Raw genomic sequence first — 24,993 nt, forward strand, 5'->3', positions numbered from 1 at the left:
AGATAGCGGAGGCATTATACAGCAGTTGTTTTGATTGCTCTCAATTTTGACAGCCTTAAAAACATTCATATCAGTTTGTACATGCTCCAGATAGCTTTTCTTCAAATTCTTAACTCTCACTGGCTTTTGCGCATTTCAATGTGGATGCACAACTCTGTGAAAACGACTGAAAACGCTAGTGTGGACGTGGAGCGTTTTCAGACGAAAACACAGTTTTCAAATCTATCCGGGCTTGTGTGGATGTAGCCTAAGAGAGAAGCCGGTGAGTGTTTGCAGACATGTCAGCATCTTTTATGCAAGGTAGAGATGACTGAGGCAGTCTTCTAGTGACCAGCGCAATCGCATGGAGGTTTCCGGTGCAGCAGCATATACCTTTTTGTGACCAGTGGCACATAGCGACCGCAAGTAACCATTTGGCAACTAGTTGGGCAATAGACATTTTACCTTAGCGACCAGTATTTCTCAGATGCTCTCTATGATCATGTGACCATACAGTGTCACATGTCCAAAAACCTGAATAATGATGACATCAAACATGTTAAGTTCACCACGTAACAACAAAACAAAACTTACTTAATGAAACAGAAAAATGCAGTAATGCTCGTTTTTGTTTAGAGACTAAGTTGCACATCAAAAGTCAAATTTTCTGAGTTGTCAAATGGTGAACATGCAAAGAAGATTACTACTTTTATTTCCTCTTACTCTAAGGCACATGTGTCAAACTCAAGGCCCGCGGGCCACATCTGGCCCGGCGGACATTTATATCTTGCCCACGAGATCATTTTATATAGATTTATTATTATTGTTATGCATGGCCCGGCGACATGAGGTGCTAACAACACAAAAACAAAAGATCCCATAATGCAGCGCTGCAGTCTCCTTGTTGAACGCTAGGCAAGGTGTGCGAAATCTTGTGTCCAGACAAAACGCAGATTTTGGCAAATGTGAGCCTGAGCAGAAATGCGATTGCTGATCGGGTTTGTGAGATGGCCACTGATTTAAGAACACAGTTGTGTGAAAGAAGCAAAAACTTTATTGCATACTCTCTTGCTGTGGATGAAAGTACAGACATGATGGACATTGCACAGCTGGCCATCTTCATCCGTGGAGTGGAAATATTGAACATTAAATCGATGCACGGGACAACGACAGGCAAAGACATTTTTGAAAACGTATGTCAAAGTGTAACCGACATGAAACTGCCCTGGGACAAACTTGTTGGACTTACAACAGATGGAGCGCCGGTGTTGTGCGGTGAAAAAAGTGGACTAGTCGGCAGGATGAAAGTAAAGATACAGGAGAACTGTACCGGTGAGTTAACAGCATATCACTGCATCATACACCAGGCTGTGTGGTAAAGTCCTAAAAATGGAGCATGTAATGATCACCGTAACGCAGACCATGAATTTTATCTGAGCTAAAGGTTTAAATCACCATCAATTTCAGTCTTATATGTGGGAAATAGATTCAGAGTTTGCCGACATTCCTTATCATACAGAGGTCCGTTGGCTGAGTTGTGGAAAAGTTCTCAATCGAGTTTTTGAGCACAGCAAAACTGTCAGTTCATGGACATGGCATGTATGATGCTGTGAAGGCATTTCAAGTGAAGCTGTCACAAAGGCACCAGTGCAACTTGCCTCACTTTCCCTGTTGCCAAGTAATGTTGAACCAAGTCAGCGCAACAGTGTTCCCAAATGCGCACTTTACTGATAAACTGAGCGCACTGCACACTGAGTTCGCACAGCGCTTTGGAGACTTTGAAGCACAAAAAGAGAATTTTGAGCTGCTTCGCAACCCATTTACGTGGAAACTGCACCTGTGCAAACAAAGTACGGCATTGAATGGCCCGCACAGTTTATTAGTTCCATTCCTGAAGCAATGCCCAGCTCCGTCTACATGCGGCTCCAACCTTGTGTATGCTTTAATTAATTTTTTCTGGGGTTTTTGGCAGCATGTTCATATTTATAGCTTGCATAATTTTGACAGGATATATTTTTATATATTTTTTAACATACCATAATAGACCCATTTCTGTAATATACTTACATATCTATATTATTGCTAATATATATTGTAATATATCTATATCACTAAAGCACTTCTGGATGGATGCAAACTGCATTTCGTTGCCCTGTACCTGTGCATGTGCAATGACAATAAAGTTGAATTCTATTCTATTCTATTTATGAAAAACAAAATATTTAAAGTTAAAGTTTATTTTTTAAGTTTATTTATTCTGGAATAATATTCCTGTCTGTTTTTATTCATATTTATGTTTAAAAAAACATTGTTTTAGTGTGTTCAATAAATGTTTATCTTGTTTGGCCTGCGACCTAAAGTGTGCCTTGAGTTTTGGCCCCCAGTGCAATTGAGTTTGACACCCCTGCTCTAAGGCATGGTATGCTCTTTGTGCTGTTTGGACTTGGAGACTGGTTTCGCTTTTGATTCCAGTTTTCAGCCTGAATTTGGCACCATTAAAAGAAGGTCAATCAAGCTGCCAGCAGCTCCTGTTTGAACTGAACTCTTGAGTGTACAGACAACTGCCACTGGATTACTGGGATACTGCAGAAAAACATAAAACACGTCATTTCTCAGGGCAGGTTCTGCACAGTCCTTCTGTCGTGATTTCTGAGCATTACTCAGGCTTTTTCTAGGGTGAACTTGACGTAATGAGAAATATGTCAATTAAAACAGGAACCTGGCTCTGTAAGAAGACTCAGTGACTGTCAACCTTCATTATTAGTGACAAAGAAGAGAAACGCTCACACTTTACCCTTCTGGATCTCTACAAGTCTGCACAATATGGGGACAGGGACAGAATCCAGGGTAACCACATGTCTTTTGTCTCAGACATGTTCCCCATTAAGCTTGGATTTATTTTTATTTTTTTAAAGTGTGTTGAAAGTTTTCAGAGCATGACAGAGAGAGGCTGGGAGAGCACTTTGGTTGTATGAAGATCAGTATGTGTCCACATGACTGCGTTTAACCCTCTAATGTTCCAGATGTAAACACCCCGTGCCACATTCCTGCTCTAATGCTTTGGTTTTTATGTCATAAATACACAAGACATCACAAGCAAAGAGTTGTAGGAAAAGAACAAAACAAAATAATGATTTATACCAACCCAGCTGGGATGCACTTGAAACAGGCATGTGAGTGATTAATCACAGTAGTAAAAGCTGAAAAATACGTTAATTACTGTGAATAATAGTGTAATAAGAGCCGCGGTTTAAACCTGGAACAGCAGCAGCCTCCTTTATCCAGCTCTTACATGTGGATAACAAGAAGCTTCCAAACCAGTCGAGACACATAAATCCTCCTGCTATCCGGGGTCTGCTCCAGAATATCCCCTTAGTTAGAATACCTCACCTAGCAGAGGCATCTTGGTCAAATGCCCGAACAACTGGCTCCTTCTGATGTGGAGGAGCTCATTTCTGCCACTTGTATCCTCAGTCTCTTTATTCCAGTTCAACTTCCTAGCTGAGGGCAGGAATATAAATTAACCAGTAAAGTTTTTCTTACCCACAACAAACCAGCGAAGTCTACATCAACCTTTCTGTCAATGAACATGACCCTTGAATGCACCTTTTCCATGGGTTCAGACTAGAAGGTGGTAATGCCCTGCCATTAGTGTTCCACTATCAGGGCAAAAACTAACGGTTCATCCTGAATCAATACTTCAACTGACTGGTGGACTCCTCTCTCCAGTACCCTGTATTAGACCTTATTAGGAAGACTAAAACCCAAGTGGTTACGTAGACCTTGTTCATGCAGTTTTGCAGAGGCACATCAATCGAGACTACGTAACAACCTGTGCTTTAAGTTACGTTGAAACCAAGCACACCATTGTTTTTCTTGTGACATTACCAATAAGTTTGATGTGTCACATGGCCCTCTTCCTATTGAAAAAACAAAAGTTGTATCCAAGATGGCCGACTTCTAAATGGCCACCATGGTCACCACCCATCTTGAGGAGTTTGACCCCTCACATATACTAATGTGCCACAAACAGGACTTTAATATCACCAACCATTCCCATTTTATTACGGTGTATCCATATAAATGGCCCACCCTGTAGTTTATGAAAGTTTTTCCTATTTAGCATGTGGCTAAAACAAAACCCAAACTTTACTCTGGTCACGTCAAAGCAGTGTTAATAACAGTTATTTATCTACACATCCAGCACATATCCAGTACACAGCAGCACAATAAACGTAAAAAGTCACATTTGCTCAGTTTTTGGTCCACCACTAATATCTTGACTCTTTCACTCTTTCCTTTTGTTTTTACATGTGGATATACTGGTTATTCTCACATACCTCCTCCTATGAAAACGAAGATGGTAACTAAAACAAATAAAATAATAAAATCCTTCTCATTATCACTGATTATTTTTCATCCAAATGAAGAGTCTAAAGGGTCTCTGGGGACTTTTGAAAGGCTTCCAATTGTATTTGTTGAGGAAACCTGATATAATAAGGAGATAACATGAGTGGCAAACAGTAACTATTGTGATTATTTTCTGTCCATTGTCTTTGTTCACTTTGTGTTTGGTTTCTTAAGCCTGGTATTTAGAATAAATATTGCTCTATCAGTACATTAAAGCAGAATTATTTCAGGACGAATGGCTAACAGCCCCCCCCAGCCTCCCTCCTCATCATCCTCTCTCTTACTGTGCTAACACTTATTGAAAACAACGAGTTCTTCTCCCACATTCCAGCATTTTATCCAGAACAGGGATTACTGGGGTTAGTGGGAGCGTGTCAGTGTGAAATCAGCTAAACCAAGAAACACACAACTCTAATCTGACAGCGAGAAGAAGTTTCCAGCTCAGCTATGAACAAAATAAACACGCCCTTATTTTACACTGAACTCAATGTGTTTCTGTTGGATAGATACAAGTTCAGGGTTTCAGGAAAACGCTGTTGGGTAGAATCCGGTGAAATTCTAATATCTGTGACCTCAGCTGGGTGAATTTTATTAACTCTGGTGATTATTTCCCCTTTTTTAATCTGGCGCCATCGCTGGGGGAAAATGTCATGACCACAACTTCAGTTTATAACACTAAACCTGCAAATGTAGCAGCGCTGCTATATTACTTTATATTACTGCTGATTAGTATGCAAACAGCTGGAACGACACACGGAGAAAAATACAAGGTATTTCTCTAAATTTTATTTTTTTGGATCTAGCTGGGACCATATTTGGTGAAATGCAATGAGAGAGCAGAATAGTGATAATATACATTTAAAAAAGAATAATTTTATTGAGTAAAATCACTTAATTAGCAGATAAATCTGTTCAGCCACTCAGCTGCTAGCCTTTTCTCTCTTCTCTCTTTCTCGCTTCTCTTTTCCAATCTGTGGTTGGTTATGTTTGAATTTTCTCTCTCTTAACAGGGAGTTCTTCTTCAGCTGATCAGCTGATGGTTGGGTTTCTATTATAGTGTTTTAGGGTCTTTGCCTTACAATAAAAAATACATTGAGATTGTTTTTTTGTTAACAGGTGCTGAATATAAAGATTTCAGAATTATTGATTTATGAGTTGGTTCAAAAATAGGATATTTATTTAACAGCATATGCACTTATATTGAGATAAAAGGAGAAAAGAAATTGAAGGATAAGCAACTAGGAAAAAAAACACGAAACAAAAACTCCCACTGCCACTGGGGGTGTGATTATTTCTCAGGTCCATCCATTCTCTTACTGCCACCGGGTTGTATTGAACCTTGGTGTGATGTTTACCTGTGCTTTTAAACTTGATATAAATAGATTAGCTCTGTTGCTAAGGCAAGCTTTTTCAATTAAGGCTGTTTAGGAAAGTGAAGGTCTACCTTCCTCTCATGACTCTGAGAGAGCAGATCACACTCTTATTACCTCTTGATTAGACTGCTGTAATTCTTTATACACTGGCCTCAATCTCTCATCACCTGCAAACTGTACAAAGTGCAGCCTTTTGACAGGAAAGAAACGCTGTGACCGTGTCACAGCTGTTTCGGCTGCTTAGTCCATCTCATGATGTTTTTAAGTGTCTCGATGGTTTGGCACCGCCCTGCTAGACCAAACTCATACATTGTTACACTCCCACCAGAGCCCCGAGGTTTACAAACCAAGTCCTTCTGGTAGAGCATGCCTGAAACACCTCATCTCAGAAGTGTCCTAGTGGTGAATTAAAAATGACTTGTGATCCTTACAGACATAAATCCAGTCCAAATGGCCTTATAGTCAAGATTTCAAAGACACATTTTATGCGATCCTAATCATGTTTGGACATCATCTCATGCTGCATTGCTGGTTAAACTGTCCTGAATAAAGTGATCTAATCTTGGATCAAACCAGGCCACAAATGTTTGCTCAAATCTTATCAGTATAGCTTTTGAACCTCGTGAGGGCATAAAGTTATTTAGTTTTTAATACATGCAGTAAAGTAATGCTCTTATATTTTATCAGAGGAGAACAGGCTGTATTCACCATGGCAACCAACACAGTCACTGAGAAATGTTCACATCAGCTTGCGGATATGACAGCGTCTGACTGCAGCAGCAAGTTTGACATAGTCTCCAGTGCTTCAACTTCTTGCCGATGGTTGGATGACTTTCCTTGTGCAGCATGTGGCCACCAACTCTGCAGAGCTGCACAGAAACTAAGTGGACAGCAATTTTAAATGTATGCCAAGTCCAACATTTTTCCACCTATCAGTGTCTGCTCTCATCTCCCTCATCTCCTCTGTGCTTCTCTCAATCAAATTTTCAGTGTGTTAATTAACCCCTGGCTCATTATCCGCCCTCCACAAAGGGATTCATTTCATTTTAATTTTATTTCCTCGGCCAAAATAAAGCAAGCAGGGGTGGACAAACTAGTACGCTTCACAATGGCAAAAACACAATATTACATAACACACAATAATATATTAATATGATTAATATGATAATACTTAATCGGCAAAGCCGAAGGGTCCCAAAGGGTCATGATGCCCCCAGTGTTCACCTTCACTCATAAAATATCCAAGAAAGAAAGACAAATTCTTCAAATCTGATGCAAAATTGCTTCCAAGAGGCACAATAACAGCAGAGAGTGACCTAAAGTGACCAGAATAAGACGTAAGAAGACACAAACAATGGGCTAAAATATATAGAATCACAAATATACACAAATGAGCGAGACAAAGCGATACAGAGTCACAAAATGGCAAATTTGAGACTTAATATGAAAACAAAGAGGACAGAAAGAACAAATTCAAGCACACTAAGCCTGAGCTGTTTCCTGTAGCCACATGGAAGTTCTGTACTCTTGTTAGCGTTTGCATAAAAGTCAGATGTGGCATTGAAGAGCACTCATTGCTCATGTATATGTCACATAATGTCCTGACTCCCTCCACTCACCTCCAACCAGTCGCAGATAGCTTCCATGAAGCTGGTTCTTCCTGTTAAAGGGAGTTTTTCCTTCCTACTGTCGCCAAACACTTGCTCATAGACGGTTGTTTGATTCTTGGGGTATAAATAAAATTGTATTTAATTAAATAATGCTGATTTTGACATTAGGTGATGCTATGACTCAATGAGTCTATGGGAGCGTGTAGACATCTCCCGGCCTGGATTTTCATGAAATACGTTAAATTTGGTGAATGTTGGACAATGTAAAGTAAGTTGGACTGACCAAATACGATGTGAATAAATCTCCAGGAGGAGTTTTTAAGTTAAAGAAGTTATAAAAGCTCTGAAATTGAACCTTCCTTTTGATTCAGGAGTCTATTTTTTGTATATCTCTAACTGATACCTATGTGTTACTGAATTCATATACGTCTGTAAAACATAGCAGTGAGGCTACTTAGCAGTAATTTTGTTGCCTCTATATGCAAAATGTGGAGGAATGTGTACATTTGCACACCTGACATGCATGCATAATATCATCTTTTAAAAGTTAGAACTATAAACAGGTTCTTTATGGGTTGTTGTTTTTTTTGGTTATATCTTGTGTTTCCTTTACTTGCCCATTTCTTCCCTCAATTGCCAGTTGCTTTCTGATCGGTGTAATCAGATTCTTAGGGTCTTTTCTTTACAACTTAAAAGGCCTTAAGATGACTGTTGTTGTGAACTGCTGCTCTATATAAATAAAACTGTCTGCAAGCCCTGATTGTTTCACTCTGCCCAGTTCCCACAGCTGTGTTGGAGCTTCACCTGATCAGAACTCGAGTGTCAACATGACCCAGCAGACAACTTTCCGGGCATGTCAGGTTGCCTGTATTTAATTGTCTAAATAATTTCCTGTGGCTGCTGGACGGTTCGGCTATTTGTCTGTGTCTCTGCAGAGGGAACCCATGAAGTGGATTAATGCCTGGCAGATAGCAGAGCAGCTCAGTTTGGACAGATTTTCAGGGTGACACAGCTGATCAGACTTAACTCTTATCATCCTCTAAACACGCCCAACTGCACACACAGTCCGTCCTTTCATGTCCTACACGGCACAGATGTGTCCACAGTCAAGAGACATGAACTGAACTCAAAGCAGTCAAGTCACGTAAAAGGCAAAACAAGGAAGCGACTGACAGTATGATTGCAAAACTCCCAAAACTGATATCTGTCATAATAAATGGTATCTTCAGTAGTTATGTGTAATGGTCTGATTCCTGCTTATAGGGCAAGGACTGCTTTGTGTCTGTAGGTAATCAAACAGCAGAGCAAATAAAAAAGATGCGGAGTACCACAAGGCTCCATCATGGGGCCTCTTCTGTTCAATATCTACAACTCCCACTCCCACTGACCCAGATAATGAATGGTTTGTTATTGTTTCAGCAACTTTATCAGAGTTTAAACTGTGTGTGTAAAATTTTGTTATTTTGTTATGGTTTTTTCCTGTTTTCTTTTGACTAGCTTCCTTATTCTCATAAACAGATAAATGTTAACAAAGCAAAAATATTGATATTATCTTAGGATAATGACAAAAAAGTAATTTCATTGAAAACAAGTGCATGCTAAGTTTACTGACTGTCAATTAATTTGTATTTTTAAAATCCTAACATATATGATTGACTATCAAAGTCAATTATATCATTAAAACTATCAAAATTTTTATTTTAACACAGATTAATGTGTTGTATATATGGTGTATGCAATTTACCACTGAGGACACTGCAGCCTGCAAAATGCAACACAAAGCCACTAGCCTGTAACATAATTTCTCCTTTGTCCTGTATTTAATTGTCTTTTTGTCCTGTAATGTCATATGTAAGATCATATGCATGGAATAAAGAGGGATTATAAATAAGTATATGTTAAAGTAATGTTTATATTTGCTTTTGTATCACTCAAATTAGGCCCTGTTATACTACAGAATTTTTCAAAGTCAAATATTTTTCACATAACAAATTGACAATGAGAAAAATATTGTCAACTGCCTTGTGATTTTTGTATTTTGTACTCGTGTGATTTATTCTATGGTTTCTAGTTTTGATCCCTTGCCCTTCATGTTTCTCTGTGCCCCCTCTGTTCTGTGTAAAGTCCATGTTTCTTGGTCTGTGTCTTTGCATGTTTTGAGTTTCTTGTGTTTTCTGTCACCCTGTAGCAGCACTCATGCAGCCCCAAACAATGACGTTCCACTACCATGCTTGACTGTAGGCAAGACACACTGTCTTTGTACTCCTCACCTGGTTGCCAACACACATTCTTGACACCATCTGAGCCAAATAACTTTGTCTTGGTCTCATCAGACCACAGGTAATCAATGTCCTTAGTCTGCTTGTTTTCAGCAAACTGTTTGCTGAAAACTGTTCACTCAATATTCTTATAGCCTGGGCCATCCTTACATAGAGATTTTTTTTCCTTTTTTAGATCCTCAGAGAATTCTTTGCCACGGTGTACCATGTTAGACTTCAGTTGACCAGTATGAGAGAGTGTGAGAGCAATAGCAAGCAAGCAAGCAAGCAAGCAAGCAATTTATTTATATAGCGCTTTCAGATCAGCCACGAGATGAACACAAAGTGCTGTACACTTGACATGCCAAACATGATACATTGAGCATGTTAAAAAAAATGAGAAAAATAGTAATAATAATATAAGATAAGTAATATATATATAAACACATTTAAAACAATAAAATCAGCACATTAGATTAAAACAATAAAATCAGGGTCAGACTGTGTCATAAGCCAAAGAGTAAAAATGAGTTTTAAGATGTGTTTTAAAAGTGGACAGTGAAGGGGCCTCTCTAATGTGCTGGGAAAGATTGTTCCACAGATTAGGAGCAGCAATAGAGAAGGCCCTGTCCCCTCTGAGCTTCCTCTTGGACCTGGGTACCTCCAGGAGCAGCTTGTCAGCTGACCTGAGAGACCTGGGGGGTGAGTAAAGATGCAGAAGCTCAGAGAGGTAAGTTGGGGCAAGACCATTTAAACATTTAAACACAAACATGAGAATTTTAAAGTGAACTCTAAGATATACAGGCAGCCAATGGAGTGAAGCCAGGACGGGAGTTATGTGCTGTCACGGTCCGGGGCAGCGGCCGTGTGGAGAGCGGAAGGAGGACTCAAAACGCAGCACTTATTCAGGTGTGAGGGTGATTTATTGATAATATCCAATATAAAGTGGGGATGGTAAAACAGAACTAAGGATGAACTAACTGGGAGAAACTACACAAAGAAATAGCAAACCTGAGCATGAAGGGAGAACAGCAGGGAGAGCACGCAGGGGATTACACCAGGTATGAACACAGACGACGCGACGAGGAGCAGAGGAAATCACACACTATAAGTACACGAAGAGACACTGGGAAATCACACACAGGTGGGGGAAACAGCTGGACCTGATTAACCTGACGAGACAGGGGAACACTAACACCAGGGACCAACAGAGGGAGCACAAACCCAGAACCCAGTGTCTAAAATCCCAAACACAAACCATCCCAAAACAGCCATGAATAATAATGAAAGTAATAACAATAAAGAACATAAACATAAAGTCACTGAGTCATGGTCGCAGGACCATGACATGTGCTCTCTTTTACGAGTTCTGGTTAAAAGTCGTGCAGCAGAATTTTGGACCAGCTGCAGACGAGAGAGAAGATGCTGACTAACTCCACAATATAGTGCATTACAGTAATCTAAACGACATGAAATAAAAGCATGGATTACCGTTTCAAGATGCAGCTGAGATAAAATAGGTCTTATCTTTGCCAAGCACCTTAGATGATAAAAACTGGACTTGACAGTACCCCTAATTTGACTATCTAATTTAAAATCACTGTCCATCTTAAAACCCAGGTTTGTAACAACAGATTTAAAATACTCTGCCAGGGGTCCCAAATCAATAGCGGAGGGTTCACAAGGTCCACTAGGACCAAACAGAATGACCTCAGTTTTGCTGGAATTGCATCTTAGAAAGTTTAGGGACATCCAAGATTTAATGTCTTCTAGACATGCTAAAAGTGGCTTAATAGAGAAGGCATCGTTCTGCTTCAGAGGCAGATAGATCTGACAGTCGTCAGCATAGCAGTGGAAGGATATTCCATGCCTTCTGAGGATGGTTCCCAGGGGCTGTAAATATAATGAAAAAAGCAGAGGCCCTAAAATTGAGCCCTGCGGGACCCCAGACTGAAAAGTGGCAGAGGAAGACTCATACCCTAAAAAGTTAACACTAAAAGTTCTGTCGCAAAGATAAGACCTAAACCATTTCAAAGCAGTACCACGAATGCCTGCAAGATGGTGCAAGCGAGACAGTAAAATGTTGTGATCTACAGTGTCAAAGGCAGCTGTTAGGTCAAGGAGGACAAGAACAACATGATTGCCAGAGTCACAGGAAAGGAGGATATCATTAAAAACCTTTAAGAGTGCTGACTCCGTGCTATGCAAGTTTTTAAAACCTGATTGAAAGACCTCCAGGATACCATTCTCATTTAAAAAATCCATCAATTGGCAATGTACAATTTTCTCTAAGATTTTAGACATAAAAGACAACTTGGAGATAGGTCTGTAGTTAGCCAATACAGTGTGGTCCAGGGCAGGTTTCTTAAGCAAGGGTTGTACTACCGCATGCTTAAAATTAGCAGGGACTACACCAGATATTAAACTGCTGTTTATAACACTAAGAACAGCCTGGCCTATGCTAGGAAAAATCTCCTTAAAAAATTGTGGTGGGACAGGATCATTTGGGGAACCAGAGGGCCTCAGGTGGCCAACCACATCCTCTAAATAAGAAAGAGACACAGGCTCAAACTGGTTAAAAACAGCAGAGCAAGGGATCAAGACAGAGGGGTCAGACTCAGGAGAAGAAATGAGAGCCCGCGTGGTTGCAACCTTCTCAATGAAAAAACACATAAAATCATTAGACAGTTTATGAGAGGCCTCCAAACAGTCACTTTGTGGAGCATTTAAGACTAAGTCAATAGATTTAAATAACACACGTGGATTGTGACTGTTGGAGGAAATGATCTTTGAGAAGTATTTTCTTTTAGCCTCTTTGATTGCATCCTGATAGAGGCGCCAGCAGTCCTTTAGGATTTGAAGAGACACCTGCAGCACCAAATTCAACACACCTTCTCCCAGTTTGCAGTTATTTGAGTTATTTAGAGGGAACAGCAAATTTACACTGCTGTACAAGCTGCACACTGACTACTTTACATTGTATCAAAGTATGTATGTATTCAACATTCTCCTATGAAAAGATGTAACAAAATATTTACAAAAATGTGAGGGGTGTACTCACTTTTGTGAGATACTGTATATCAATAATTTTTATACACTGATTACAGCTAAAACCTGAGTGAACTTCATCACTTGGACCAACTTCATCAACATGAGCTCATAAAAATATTATTGACTGGAAAAGAATAGTGTTACACCAGTGTCATTTAAGCCAAGCCAGAAATCTTGGATTTCAAGGGTTAAAAGCAGCAGGATTTTGATAAACCCCTAATGCACAGACTGAGTTCACACTATTCACCAAAGACTATCTCATAATACCTAAAGTATCCAAAAGAAGTCAGCAAGAGTTCAAAATATTCAACTGGTAGGAGATTTGACCAAAAACAGATTGTGGTCTGACAGTTCTAGGCTCTGTCTTTATAATTATGTGAAATCTGAAGGTTACTTCAAAGGGATTTTTTTTTCCCAGTGTTTACTCAGCATAACCACAACTGACTGGGACTCTCTGGCACAGTACTAAACTGCTTGGAGCCTCATTTAAAGAATGGGAACTTTTTTGTGTTTGCAGGTAATTACACACCGATTACTAAAGAAATAGTCAAATTGCTCTTGAAAGATTGTCACATAATTGCTCAAATAGCAAAAAGTAAGTTGCTAAGTGGATGAAATGTTCATGTTATGCAGACTCATCCAAAAACACATTAAGTGCTGACAGTTCAATGTCTTGGATTCACATTTATGCGAAATTTGAAAGAAACTTCCATCTTTGCCCAAAAAAGAAAAACACAGAACACAGCTGAACTGTTTTGAACTAAATTGTTTTGAATAATTTTTAAGGACAGGGGTGCTTTGTGTCTGTAGGAAAGTATAAGTACCTCAGGAATCCATTCTTGGGCCTTTTCTGTTTATCTACTGCTCCCACTGGCTCAGATGATGGAGAGCAACAAAATGTGTTTCCATAAGTGAGAAAGTGATGCACAGATTTATATATTCATGTCACAATGAGAGTAAACTGCACACATTTGGTGGTGGAAACATTTGCTAAAGCTAAACAAAGAGTAAACAGAAAGCAGTGGGGTTTTTGTTGTTGTTGTTTTTTTTTTAACTGGGGTAGTTTTAAAAATCAGTGCTCAGCTTCAATCTGCAAACCACATCATAGCTCATATAGCAAAAAAAGAGGCTGAAATGTTCAGGTGGTAGCAGTAAATGCAGACTCGTCCAATAACAGATTAACTTCTGACAGTTCAAGGTCCTGGCTTCACATTTATGTGAAATTTGAAGGAAACAAAAAAGGATTTTTATTTTTTATGTGCACTCAACATGACCATAGCTGACTGGCAAACTGTGTGGCCATCTGGCATGGTACTAAACAGGGTAAAAGAATAAACTGAAATGCTCAACTTCAGTCGGTGAAGCTAATAACTACAAACCAACTCAGAAATCTTGGATTTCAGTGATTAAAGAGCATTTGTCTCTGCAGGATTTGGGAAAAAAATAAAGAGAGTGGGTGGCTGAAATGTTCAGCTGGTAGAGGTATGAATGCAGTTTAAGTTCAGATAGTTTGAGGTCACATTAATGTGCAGTTTGAAAGAAAATGAAACTTTTACCTAGAAAATGTTAAAAGGTGCATTCAAGTACACCCACAGACTGCATCTAAAGAGTGGATTACTGCAATGTGGAGCTGAGGTCCAAAATGAAAGGTATGAAGGCTAAACTCTTTGGCTAAACCTGCTTTGACAGGTATTGAGTGTAGTAAAAATAACATTGGGAGATTATAACGGACAAGATAGTACATGTTAGCCACATTTAGATTAATCTAAATATCAGTTGGTATTGGTATTGGCTCGATACAAGTGCCATTGGGTTGATATTTTGTTTCTATCCTCCAAGTTTAGGATGCAGCCCACTGAAGTGTTCTAAATTATTTGGGGGGGGGATTAAAAAATATGCCTCAAACATGCAGTATGAAACATGTCTGAACTTTTTTGTGTTGATTGTCACGTCTGTTTACAGGTTAAAGGTATTGGTATCATAGTGGCCCTGTATTTACTTGGTATTTGGTCGATACCAAAATTTGCAGTATAGCACTGCATTTCATCCACCACACATGTGTGTGCCTGCTGTATTTTATCGCTTATCATTTTATACTATTTGTTATTATCAAAAGATATGCCAATTAGCATTCATTAGCTGAATGCTAACAGAGCAAAAGTATTCTTTTGTTCCAGTGTGGACACGTTATCAGTGCTGTCTGTGAAAACTAAACTAGAACGTGAGGTTTTGTTTATTGAAAACCAGTCATGTTATCTCATGAGCTCCCTTGCTGCAACCCAAGTTAGCTCCACAGTGGGATGAAGGAGAAGTTGGGTGGGGTTGTAAAGAAGCCACGCCCTAAAGCAGTGTCTTTTAAGCTGTGATTTATTTATTTATTTTTTCAATTTGTGTTTATGTTGTACATCTAGATAAAAAAAATCTCAAAGCAGCCCTTTGCTGTGCTGAGTGTTTATTCAAAAATGAAGAAATTTTCATGCTGTGACTCCCGAGTGAGTCTCCACAGCTGCTGGTGTGTGCGCTCAGTCGGATCCTTGAGCTCAGTGGCTGTTTCGTAACTTTAATTAAAGGGTCGTGTTGGAGTCAGATAAAAGTGCTGCTAATCAAAGCTCATTTCTTCCTTAGCTGCACCAGCCATTAACAATTCTCAGAAAGGTCATTACACATGTAATCATGTTTCAGTGCGTGTGTCAGGGACATGTTTTTCTACTCGCTAACTAGGGTGTGTGTTTGTGTTCTTGTGATTCTAACTTCCAAACATGCCAATCATTCTGTGAAGGGCAGCTTCGCTCCCAGCTGAGAAGTATCACTAAACTAAAGCTATTTCTGTCTCCAAAGGGACTTATCCACACTTATCCACGCTTTGATTACCTCTTGGCTGGACTGCTTAACTTCCTGTATATATACAAAGCTTGAAAATAGTGCGGCTGCTAAAGTACAGAAGTGTATCAACGATCTAGAAACAGCTCACAAATATATTACAGATCCATTATTTGCCTCCAGGTCACTGAGGTCCACACCTCTCACTTAAAAAAGTCTGTGTGTCCACTGTCGGTGCTTTTTTGCTGCTCTTCTAGACCAGCCTGATTCAAAAGCAATGGAATGGAAATAATAGCAAGGCTGAGGCTGAATGAGAGGCTAAGGTCGGCTCGGTGGAGAGTGGGTTGAGAAGTAAAGTGTAGGTAAGGCTTTGGTTCTGTGTGCTAGGTTTAATGAGCTGGCGTGGCTAGAGGTTCACCACAGGGAAAGGGATGATTTCCAACACAAGCTGCACAGAAGGGAACCAGGAAAAGGATGAGAAAACCGCATCAAACTGGAACGCACAAAGTTTCAAAAACATCATGGACAGTCAATTTAGCATCAAGCTGGTGAAAACTATCTGGCAGAGAACAGCTGCACCTCCTAGTCCTCAATTACCCAGAGAGAAGGCTCTGCTTACAACTCCACCTGAGGGCATGACAGAAGGAAAGAAAATCAGATCAGAAGAAGGCCACACGTCTACCTCGACTTTAACATAGGGTGGTTTTTTTAATGTTTTGATCTTTTATGAATAGTTGGATTCTACCGTGAACAGTGATATCCATTTCATGGTTACATGAAGAATCCAGTTGCAGTAGCAAAGAAAGCTTTCTCTGACTTGGAAAAGACATTATGAAAGATTTTTGAGACAAGAAAAAGCCTTTGCTTCCATTACAGCTATGTCCACATATGGAAGCAAAACAAGGACAATAAACAGGAAAACTGTGAATACATCACTGCAGCATATGTGGCTCATCTGGAGGATGAAAAACAACAACAAATGAGTTACTTCACGGTGTGAGAGACAGGGCATCTTGGAGGACCATGACCCCCAACACCGTTTATCAAGACACTTCAGAAGAAGATGTTTTTGAGTGTAATGAATTGTGACATACAAATAAATGTGCATTGTTTTTTTTTTCTACCTTCAATATATAAAAGGGGAATGACACAGATCGTAGGAGGAGAACTCTTCTAAAAGAAATTCATTGAGCATTGTTCCAACTGCAATGATAAAAAAAACCCCAAACATCTGTAAGCATTCATAAAAATATGGACAGGTGATGCAGCTGTGAAATGATGGCTCCTAAATGAGGGTGTCTCTTTCAGTTAAAAACCTGTTGCCTCAAGCCATCGCCCCTTGGCTGCACCACGCAGGCTCCACGCAGGCAGGAGGGCGTGAGGCGTGACGAGATGAGTCGAGGATGTGCAAAGGCGGAGAGGCACAGAGATGGAGAAGCGATAGGAGAAATGACTGAAATGCAAAGAAACAAATCAAAAGTTGAGAATAGAAATGATACTGACTATGACAGTAAAACCAAACAGAATTCAAAACTTCGACATAAACACTGATCGAAGCATCACCAAACTCTGGGGTCATGATGCTTTTATTGTTGCTTTTTTAGACTTTTCAGGAAAGCATATAGGAAGAATAATTTATTTGGATTGCAAGTCCAAGAAGTAAGGAAGCAAAATCCAAACAGACACTCTGGACAGAGCCTGATCCAAGAAAAGGGAAATGCCAGGATAGCAAAAAAACCACCTGAACATAATCAAGGTAATGAGATGGGAAAGCCAAAGGGAACAAAGGCTTCACAGAGAAACACAGAATCAGGATACTAAGAAACAATAAAAACGTGTGAATAAGAAAGCACTCAAACCCAGAGGAGCCATTAACCAGAATATTAATTAGAAATAGAAAATAAGCCCACAGACCATGAAAGTTTTATTATATCTATTAAAATTAATCACACTTTGTGTTTTTCTTAGCTGCCTGAACCATTCATGATGAGAGAGGCTACTTATCTAAAATCATGTTTTAATTCATTTTTAATAGTGTGTTTTTTTCTTTCTTTAACTTGGACTTTAAATCTGTTCTCCTCTACTGGAACACGCTTGGGGTTGTTTTTAAGTGTACATTATGAATAAACATGATTTGACCTAACTGAATTTTATCCACACAGGAGTGAGTGAGGACATTTTGTCTCTTTGCGTTATGAAGGATTTTCACTGTCCTAAAGGGGGAAAACGTGACAAAATGCTGAATAAGAATATTAAATGGCTCCTGTGCTGGGATTGTGTTTATAAACTAATGGTTACACCTCAGGTCATTGAATCTGCAATAATTCATCATCAGGGATCCTCATGCTGATGTTGAGCTGCAATAATGAATGGCGGCTGTTTTTTTTTTTTTTGTTTGTTTTGTTCAGAGGCTGTTAATGACTTCCTGCCTCTTAGGAAATAAATGAGAAAAGTTTAGACGACAAAGATGACTGACTTTGTAAGCAGCTGCCATTTTTTCAAAAGCTTCCTTAGACTTTACAACAATAAATGGTAAACGAATTGGATCTTATAAGGTGCTTTTCTGCTGTACCATCACTCAAATCGATTTAAACACCAGGTCTCATTTACCCATGTGCCTTTCTTCTAAGTGCTTTTTACTTAACATTAACACTCCAGTGCAACTCAGGATACGTGCATGCAAATTGGAGCAGCGAAGGACCGAACCACCAACCTCCTGCTTAGTACAACCACCCCAGTGTCACTTGTCAGTCCTTCTCAGTCAACATGGATCCTTTCTCCACTTCATCCGTCCAAGTTCTCATTTGAGCATTTTCAACAAACAGCTAGATCCACACTTGTGGCACCTCCACCTGGGCTCATGCTCTCGAGGCGTAGCTCTTGCAGCTCTTATTGCTAACAATGCCCAGTTATGGGCCAGACGCTCTGATGCCATCCATTTTCAGGTTTTAGTTGATTCAACAGGTCAGTTGTTATGTACGCCTTAGAGGATTCCAACTTCCATGGTCACCGGTGTCCCGCAGGTTTTAGATTTCACCCTGGGTCAACACACCTGGATCTAATGATTAGTTCATTACCAGGCTTCTTGAGAACTTCAAGATACAGTGAGGAGGTCATTTGGCCATTTGAATCAGCTGTGTTGAATCAAGGACACATCTAAAACATGCAGGACACCAGCCCTCGAGGCCTGGAGTTGCCCACTCCTGCCATAGGCACTAAAGCCTCAAGACCAGTTGGTGAGTGGTTGCTAAGGTTGCTACATTAAAACCCTTCTTGCGATTGCTTTGGCCACTGTGACAGCAGAGCAACTCTGCTGTCACTTCCTTCCCTATCCCGTCCCACTTTTCAGCCAGGCAGCATTTGGCCGATTGTCCGGGCATTCGCATCCATTTTTGTGCAGTAGGTGAAAAGCGCTTCCCGTGGGGTTACAAATGAGTATATTTCAATTGTTTTATAGCCCAGGCCACACGTCAGTAGTGCAATCAGCAGGAACATGTTCTTCATTTTCTGCAGGTTGTGCAGACCTGAACTACCCGTCACATTTGACTTGGAGGATGCTCAGATGGGGAAAAATGCCTAAATATCAGGAACGCTGAAGGTCCACAAGGAGACGACCTTGAAGGGGAGACTCATCAAGTTTAAATCAGAGTTACGATATTTCTGCTAAATTGGGGTGGCTGTAGCTCAGGTGGCAGAGCAGGTCAGCCACTAATCAGAAGGTCGGTGGTTTGATCCCAGGCTGCATCCTGGCTGCATGCCAAATATCCTTGGGCAAGATACTAACCCCATGTTTGCCTACTGGTGGTGGTCAGAGGGCCCGGTGGCGCCAGTGTCCGGCAGCCTCGCCTCTGTCAGTGCGCCCCAGGGCAGCTGTGGCTACAATGTAGCTTGCCATCACCAGTGTGTGAATGGGTGAATGACTGAATGTAGTGTGAAGTGCTTTGGGGTCCTTAGGGACTAGAAAAGCGCTATACAGATGCAGGCCATTTACCAAATTAAATTTTAATTGCACCTCGCATTCTGTTTTTTCTATGTGTGTTGATAAAGACCCGTGAAAATAAAATGGTTTATCTGAAGTGGTTTAGCCTCCTGCTAAAATTGTAAATACATTTTTAAAAAGCAATGAAAGAATAAATAAATTCTATAAAAATAAATAAATAACAAAACAAATACAAAAAATGAATTGTAATAAAAAAGCATGACTTATGAGGTTTAAGATATAATTGAGAGGCTTTGTTGTTCTTGGTTTATCTTACAAAGCAACACTAACATGTGAATTTGACATATCTAGCCTTCAGTTCAAACTGAATCATCAAAATAATTTTAAAGAGAGGAGAGTTTGGTGCACAGGGTGAATTCACCATGATTCAACAAAAGAGCACAGAGAGGATAAAAGAAACTTCCTCCAACAAAACAAGCAATCATAAAACCGAGGAAAAGATTTGAAATTGAAGTTTTGAGTTTTGAGACAGGAAAACGCAGCTTTGTTGTTCTTTGATTGGCCTGTAAAATTAGACTACGTGCATTTTAAATTACAGCATTTTCACAATAAAATTTAATTAGAACCACAAAAACATTCATTTATGTAACATCTTCAGTTCAAAATGACTCATCAAAATGATCAAAGAGAAACATTTTATCAAACCGATGATTACGAGAAGTTCACAAATATTAAAATATATGAAAAAACTGGAAAAAAGAAGCACCCAGAGGTTAAAATCACCTTTTCTGTTTTTCATTGTGTTTCCTAAAAAGCAGTTTGAAAATGTTTAATGTCAGGGATTTCAGATGAGAGCTGTGGTGGAAGCTCACGTTGGTAAACAGCTCTTTCTAATGTCATATCTCCCAAAAACACACTCAGTAAGAGCTGCAGCAGCAGACAGAAACGATGGTCCGTTTCTCACCGTGAGGTTTTAGAGGACGAACCCACTCAGATGCTGTTTGTTTGAGGTTGTTTCCCACTGAGGGATGTCAGACTGTGGCGATAAAACCTGTGAATCTTTTCCATGCAACATTAAGCAATTTTGAGTTACTTCGCTTCCTTTAAAAAAACAAAACAAACAAAAAACAACTTTATGTTATTTTTATTCCTCTTAGAGGGAGATTTAGGTTTCTGCATCATTTCTCTGACTGATGGAGTTCCAGTAAATTAAAGAAAAGCTCCTGCTATCAGGTAAAAATTGCATTTGGTCTGAAATGTATTTAAAACTTGAAAAACCAGCTTTGTTTCAGGTCTGTGACAGCAATGTAAGTAAAGTTACAAAGTTATATGTCTGATATACGGGAGTTAGTTAGTACGTGCCAGGTCATCAGCCAGACTTTGTGGAGATGTGTGATCCACATGTCTCAAATCATTCATTGAGGCTTTGAATGTAGCACTATATTTTAATATGTACACCTTACAAGTTTTCTTTGGTGGTAATTTTACACATGTTATAGTTTTGAGTCTCTATGTGCGCTTTTTTCTTTGTGTTTGCTTTAAACTGTGAGGTTGTCAAGTGTGTTTCTTTGCGTTGTTATCAGTCTTTCTACAAAATTATCCTTGTGGTGCTTCTTTCTTACATACACCACTTCATTAGGCACACCCATTCAGTTGCTTGCTGAATATGCAAATATCTAATTAGTCGATTACATGACAGCAACACAAAATATTTAGGCGTGTAGACGACCCGCTGAAGTTCAAGGTGAGCATCAGAATGACAAAAGAAAGGTGATTTAAGAGACTTTGAACATGATGGGCTGGTCTGAGCATTTAAAAAACACTGCTCATCTGCTGGAAATTTCCCACACAATCATCTCTAGGTTTTACTGAAAACAGTATAAAAAAGAAAAAGAAAACAGAGAGAGACTATAACCAGTGAGCATCAGTTCCACAGGTGAAAATGCCTTGTTGATGTCAGAAGTCAGAGAAGAATGACGAGACTGCTCTGAGCTGATGGGAAAGCAACAGTAACTCAAATAACCACTCGTTACAAACAAGATATGCAGAAGAGCATCTCTGAATGCTGCAACAGCAGAAGACCACAACCTGTCAGGTAAGAACAGATAACTGAGGCCAAAATTCAACAGCTTTCCAAAACTGAACCCCAGGCACAAGGGACGAATAACTAAATAAACAGGAAGTGAAACGTGATAACTAACTGGGGAAAAACACAGACACAAATGGACAAAAAATTGACACAAGACCATAGAACTAAATTCTAAACAACTGGGAGCTGGTGGTCCCTGGCAGAAACGCAAAGTAAAACAATAAAACAAAAAAATGTTTTATAAACAAAACTATAACCAGGAACTACAGAAAAGATAGCTGTGAAGCAAGAAGCAAGGTAAACTAATGATCACCAAAATATCCAAAATTCAAAATAAAACAAAACTAGTACAATGACAGAGGCCTACTTGACGTGAAAGCATGGATCTATCCTGCCTCGTGTCTTCACCAGTTTAGTGTCTTTGGCATAGAGGGACATAAAAGAAACATTCATATCGTAGATGGGCTTTAAACTGTTTTCTGATTAATCATTAGTTTTTATTTAAGTCTTCTTTTTATGTCTTTATGTTTTATCCTGTCTTACTCAACGCCACCTCTTGCCTGGTTCTTCTTGAGGTTTCTTCCTGTTAAAAGAGTGTTTCCTTCCCACTTTTGCCAAGTGCTTTCTCATAGGTAGTTGCTTGATTGCAGGGTTTTCTCTATATAACTGTCAGTTTCAATCACTCTTTTAATCACTCTCCATTTGCTCACCTGCTCCAGCCAGCTTTAAATCTCACCAGCACAAACCACCCCTGACAAAGTGCATGATTACACTAAAGCTTTTGCTTTCCAGCTGCTACTTTGGGGTCCAATTTAATTCATTTTAGGTTCATTTTGAGCCTCTTTGTAAAACATTTAGGACTGTTCTGAGTCACATTTGCATGTTTTGTGTCTTTCTTAAGCTGGTTTGAAACTCTTTGTGGTCCTTCTCTAAATTTGGAGTTATTACAATAAGCTGTAAAGCTTTTCAAAGAAGAAGCTCTTGCTTCATCCAGAAGCTCATGAGTCATGTGTTTTGGTACAAACTTCCAGTAGAAAAGAGGCTTTGATTCATTTGTGGCCAGCACTAAAGGGTTTGAATGGTGGAAGAAGTTCTGGCATCTCAGTTCATATCAGTTCTGGTGTGCTTTCTTTCTGGCTTCTCACAGTTTGGACCCGAGGCGTGCTGTTGATTTAGGATTGAATTATTGTGTATTGAAGTGCCCAACCTGGACCCAGGGAGATAATAGAGAAGCCCAGCACACTGACTGGGATAATGTATAGTTAATTAAAGTGTACCGAGAGCTAAACTCAAAGGGGCAATGAGTGAGATTTAGTTAGAGCCTCGGAGCAGAAAATCCACATCTGTGAGTCCTGATAGCGTTGTAGATCGATACTAATGATCTGCCTGGAACAGATGCTGATACTTCTGGCTCCAGAAAACCTACATAATCTATTTTGGAACAAAAATTCCTGAACTGATGATGTTAAGAGACTCATAGCCTTCAGGGACTGACAAACACGTAAATGTATAGGCTAAAAATGTGGTAGGAGACAGAAAAATGTGAATTTTGTGAAAAAAATATTCTGACACAGTGCTTATTTGTCCACATCACCTCCAGAGAAAGAGTCAAAATTAGGAAAAGTGTTTATCAACATATCAGTCAATCCATCCATCCTTCCATCTGGGTGGGCTGAAGTCTTTCCCAGCTGCCATAAGGTGAGAGGCAGGGTGCACCCTGGACAGGTCAGAACGCACCAAAAGCTAAAATTACCCTCATGGTTTTTTTTCTTTATTAAACTACCAAAATAGCTACAGAGAGACTCAAACATCCCTAAAGACACACAAAGCACTGAAAAAAGACCACTGTGGCTATGCAAATGGTAACCTGCAGTTTCTCTAGTGGTCACTTGAGGCTGGCTTCAAAGGTGAGTCTGTCCTCATAGCCTCTTTGCATAAACTTTGCAGCAGAAATAAACATGTTTGCAGCCTGACACAAAACGCACTTGTCTCCATGAAGAATTTCCTCCTTCATAATGATAATGAAGACAGCAGATTTGCTTTTATAAGTCACCCATTTAGTTTCTATTACAGCTTAAAGTTAAAGTAGTGCCACTTTGAGTTCAGTGGCTCCACTGACCTCTTCGTTGTGTTTGCAGTTTCGCTACCTTTTGGAGCATTTTTTGTTTCGACTTGTTTCAAACATAAGAAGTTTGTACTCACTTTGGACTGTTTAGCAAATATCTGCATCTGTGCCTTACACCTTTATAACCAAGCTTTCTAGTATTTGCTAATAATTTACTTATTTTACTTAAACCTTTAGTCTGTAGCGCTCAGTGTATCATCCCATTTTTTATGAGAAAGTTATGAGACTTTTCCATCATCCTTCTGTTTTTTCCCCCTGAAAAACAAATAAAACCCACAATACATTTTAGGCAATTTTCATCTTCACAAGTTTTGAAAGAAATTTGTCAAATGGTTCAATAAACTTTCCATTCTCAAAAACTTTTAAATTTTGGGGGATTTTCTGGCTTTTGTTTCATGATCCAAGCGTTAAACCACTTCACATCAGCTTCACTTGTTCTGCCTAAAATCTATTTTTTGACTCAAACTTTGTGTCCACTTGTTTACCTACTTGCCTGCCTTTAACGGCAAGCTGCCTTTTTTTTGTTACAGATTTGGATTTTGGATTTTATTCTGCTTCAGGAGTCAGACCAGTGTCAGGCTTGAGTTAGCTTTAAGTGAACCAGTCTGGGGGCAGAAAACGACAGTGGCCCTGAGAGTTCAAGCGCATTGCAACTTAGAAAACAACAGCTAACAGAAAAATACCTCGAAAGCACAAAAAACAAAACAACCGCGAAACAGAAGGAAAGTGTTTCTGGGGACATAATAACGTGACGGAACAGTGACAGAAACAAAAACGTGAGACACACTTTAATCACACGACTCATATAATACTGTAGACACACGTTTGCTATTAACTGTTTACTGTTTACTTTGTCACTTCTTTGAGCTGTTCAAAGAAGTGACAAATATTTTTCTTCCCCAGAAACACTTCCATTTTCTATTTTTAAAATTTGCTGAGTTTTTGTATTTCCTGGTGTTTTTGACCTCTCAGGGACCACCACTGCAATCAGACCACATGTGTCTAAAATATCTTTCTCTGATGTCATGCTGGCTATGTCCATCTTTTATATACAGTCTGTGGTTTAAAGCAAGCGATTGTTATAGATTTTGCTTTCCTGTTTGGTATTAGCTGAATGTTTTTGTTTATATAATATAAATAACTGAAGCTAGACACCATGTTGTGATTAGGATCGCACCAGCTGAAGTAGATCCTGTATTTTGAACTGAGCTGTACACCTGCTAAGTTTCATGTTTGAATTTTGCACATTTTGACAGACAGACAAAAACACTTCTGCCGAGCTCCTGAACTCTGGCTTTGAGGTGGTTTCCCCTGCTTTGCTGAGGTCTCCAGGTCTCC

The sequence above is a fragment of the Maylandia zebra genome, linkage group LG17 (assembly GCF_041146795.1).
Source record: "Maylandia zebra isolate NMK-2024a linkage group LG17, Mzebra_GT3a, whole genome shotgun sequence".
Taxonomy (NCBI): Eukaryota; Metazoa; Chordata; class Actinopteri; order Cichliformes; family Cichlidae; genus Maylandia; species Maylandia zebra.